The sequence below is a fragment of the Mustela nivalis genome, assembly GCF_964662115.1.
Source record: "Mustela nivalis genome assembly, chromosome: 13".
Lineage (NCBI taxonomy): Eukaryota > Metazoa > Chordata > Mammalia > Carnivora > Mustelidae > Mustela > Mustela nivalis.
Window position 1 is genome coordinate 68,564,668 of NC_139032.1, and position 4,458 is coordinate 68,569,125.

Below are 4,458 nucleotides of genomic sequence, written 5' to 3' on the forward strand. Positions count from 1 at the left end.
GAGCTCTTTCTGACCAGGATCCTTCTGGATTTTCTATATTTTGGGGTCCATAGCACGTTGAGTAGTGCCTGGCACCCAATAAGTACTCAGAGAAGTGCTTAATGAATACAAAACCTACAAATCTAAATTCTGAATACACACCCAAGTATTCTAAATGTCTAAACAATTTTGGGTGACAATCCAGTTGCTGGTATTCTCAACATGACATCTTTGCCTTCTAAGCCAAGAGACAAAACCTACATTCGTATCCTGTATATTGCCTCCAGATAATGATTTGACGTCACAATCTACGATAGGTCAGCCCAAGGCAACCCCTTTGATGGAATTAGAGAAATATAACAAAAATACGGTCTCTCTCACATGACACATCACACGGACGTTTCCAGGCAGACTTTCAGCAGAGGCTTCTTGGATCAGCATAACATAAATTAGGGCATAGTTTCCATTAAGTCCATATGCAACAGATTTTCTTTCCATGTCCATGTGCAATGGCTGACCTGACTTGAATGCCCTCCTTGTTCTCAGTTGTATGTCACCTCTGAGAGCTTCGTGACACCAACTTCCACTAGTGTTTACCACACAGAAAAATGGATTTCAGGAATCTCCCCACGGCACCTGTAACACAACATAAAATAGTCTGAAATAAAAATAGAAGCTCCAATACTCTATAGAAACTGTCCTACTATACCTTATATTAAGTGATCTGGTTGGCAGTTAGGCTTCAGCTAACGTGTGTCCCCTGCTCTATAACATTCTATACGTAGTTCCAGAGTGCCACGGGGACGTTTGCTGTTGTCCTGAAGAATAAGCTAATGGTATTTTAATGAATAACTGAATTAAAACTTGTCACATCAAACAAGGAACAAAACAATGGTAACAACCAAATAACAGCTCCAAGAGGTGGGAATAATTAACCTTATCTTATTAAGGAGAACACTGACAACCAAACCAGTTAGAGAATTTGTCTGAAGTCCCACAGTTACTAAGTGGCAGAGCACAGATGAGCGCCTAATCGTGTGACTCCATCGCCTTGGCTTTCCCCATTAAGCCATATGGCTTTCCTCCTGAAAGATATGTATACATCCAATTCCAAACAGGAGAACTTTCATAGTCATTAAGACACCAAAAATGGGGGATTCATTTTTGTTATTGCTGCCATAGATTTTTCTCCTTTTTTTTTTGTTTTGTTTTCGTCTGCAACTAATCCATATGTTTATCTATTCATTAAACCCTCCATGAGTACCTGTAATTTACCCGACATTGCGGCAAACATTTGCAATGAACTCCAAAAGATAGATCTATGTTTCTATGTCCCCAAAGTAAATTAGTTGATTATTTAGTGATTAGAACTCATCGGCAAGTATGGCCATATTTATCTCAAAAGAGCAATTTTCCTATAAAAAATAATTGCTATGGATATCTGCAGCCAACATTTTTTGAGGACTTATTATTGTCTAGGTACTGTTCTGAGATGAACTCACGTAGTAACTTTGTAAGTTTGGTGACTTTTACCAATCCCATTTTGCAAATAAGGAAACTGAGGTTCAGATAAATTTGTTATCCAAATTCAGAGCACTAAGAAATGGCAAAGCCAAGATTAAAACCCAGACAATATGAATATAGAACTTAACCAATATTTTATACAGTCTTTCAATATAATGTATCGAACACTTAACTCTTGGGTCACCAACCAAGATGATCAGTAACTTCTGCCCTCCAGGAATTAGTGAAAAAAGCAAACAAGGTGGGCAAGTACCATACAAAATTATGGGGAGTGATAAGACTGTGTGCACAGAGCTGTAGGAGCACGAGGAAGGGAGTCCTAATAGTATTTGCAATAGCTCATCAGCTGTCTTCAAATGGATATAGCCTAGAAATCTGCTAGGTGCTAGGCTTCTTTCAGTGCCCAGAGACCTGGATATTCCTGAATATTCCTGTCTCTCAGAAATGCTGAGAAGACCAACATATAAATCTGGTCCTGATTGTTCTACTATTCTCCAGGGCAGAACAAGGAAAAGTTTCCTTTTCTTGGCACCCCTCAGGTACCCTGATCAATGATCAGATAACAATTAGGGAACCTAGAAAAGAGAAAGGACAGGGTCCCATGACTCCAATAATGTGAGTGCACTCTGCTAAATCATCTGCCAGCCTTTTGTATTAAACATACGGATTGTTTTTAGTCTTCTGCTATTATAAATAATGTTGGGATGAACATTTTTATAGTTGCATTTCTGTACACTTATGACTATTTCCTAGAAAAGTTCCCACAAAATTACTCATTTAGAGTATATTCTCTTTTTGAACTCTTAAACAAAATGGCCAAAAAGTGTGTGGGGGGGGAGAGCTTCCCCCAAAGTAGTAATGAATTACATCCCCCTGACAATATTTGCAAGTGCTTATTTGATCTCTCTTTCCTTAACATTATTATACCTTTTTAGACTTCATTATTTTGTTAGAAAAAAATGCAAGTTCTTATTTTAATTTGCGTTTTTAGAATCCTGTGAGGTTGATTATGTTTGATAAGTGTATTAATCATCAGTATTAACTGAGATCATACATGGAAACCCAGTAGGTCCTCAATAAAGAGAGATTTTGTTGTTGTTACTAATAATGAGTTTGGACAAAATTGGTTTCTGGCACTATATACTTATAATTTTAAACTCACTTATTTTGTTCATTTCTCTATTGAAGATTCAGTGATTTCTTTTTAGTGAGTTGCATATTTTTTATTAATTATTTTTGTAACATATAATGTATGATTAGCCCCAGGGGTACAGGTCTGTGAATCATCAGGCTTACACATTTCACAGCACTCACCATATTACATATCCTCCCCAATGCTCATAACCAAAACACCCTCTCCATCCCCCCTCTCCCCCCAGAAACCTTCAGTTTATTTTGTGTGAGATTAAGAGTCTGTTACGGGGGCAGCTGGGTGGCTCAGTAGGTTAAGCCTCTGCCTTCAGCTCAGGTCATGATCCCAGAGTCCTGGGATCAACCCCCACATCGGCGTCCCTGCTCAGCAGGGAGCTTGCTTCCTCCTCTCTCTGCCTGCCTCTCTGCCTGCTTATGATCTTTGTCTTCAAATAAATAAATAAAATCTTTAAAAAAAAAAAAAAGAGTCTGTTATGGTTTGTCTTCCTCCCAATCCCAACTTGTTTCATTTTTTTCTTCCCTACCCCCCAATCCCCCCTGCACTGCCTCTCAAATTCCTCATATCAAGGAGATCATATGATAATTGTCTTTCTCTGATTGACTTATTTCGCAAAGCATAATACTCTCTAGTTCCATCTATGTCGTTGCAAATGGCAAGATTTCATTTCTTTTGATGGCTGCATACTATTCCTGTGTGTGTGTGTGTGTGTGTGTGTGTGTGTGTGTGTGTGTACACATATATACGCATATATATATATACCACTTCTTTATCCATTCAGCTGTTGATGGACATCTAGGTTCTTTCCATAGTTTGGCTTTATGGACATTGCTGCTATAAACATTCGGGTGCCCCTTCATTTCTTTTGATGGCTGCATACTATTCCTGTGGGGGGGGGTGTACACATATATACGCATATATATATACCACTTCTTTATCCATTCATCTGTTGATGGACATCTAGGTTCTTTACATAGTTTGGCTTTGTGGACATTGCTGCTATAAACATTCGGGTGCCCCTTCGGATCACTACATTTGTCTCTTTAGGGTAAATACCCAGTAGTGCAATTGCTGGATCATAGGGTAGCTCAATTTTCAACTTTTTGAGGAGCCTCCATGCTGTTTTCCAGATTGGCTGCACCAGCTTGGATTCCAACCAACACTGTAGAAGGGTTCCTCTTTCTCTGCATCCTCTCCAACATCTGTGGTTTCCTGTCTTGTTAATTTTAGCCATTCTGACTGGTGTGAGGTGGTATCTCACTGTGGTTTCGATTTGTATTTCCCTGATACTGGGTGATGTTGAGCACTTTTTCATGTGTCTCTTGGCCATCTGCATGTGTTCTTTGCAGAAATGTCTGTTCATGTCCTCTGCTCATTTCTTGATTGGATTATTTGTTCTTTGGGTGTTGAGTTTGATAAGTTCTTTATAGATTTTGGATACTAGGGTGCCTGGGTGGCTCAGTGGGTTAAGTCTCTGCCTTCAGCTCAGGTCATGACCTCAGGGTCCTGGGATTGAGCCCCACATTGGGTTCTCTGCTAGCAGGGAGCCTGCTTCGCCCTCTCTCTCTGCCTGCCTCTCTGCCTACTTGTGATCTCTCTGTGTGTGTCAAATAAATAAAATCTTTAAAAACAATAGATTTTGGATACTAGCCCTTTATCTGATATGTCATTTGAAAATATTTTCTCCCATTCTGTCAGTTGTCTTTTGGTTTTGTTGACTATTTCCTTTGCTGTGCAAAAGCTTTTGATCTTGATAAAGTCCCAATAGTTCATTTTTTCCCTTGCTTCCCTTGCCTTTGGTGATG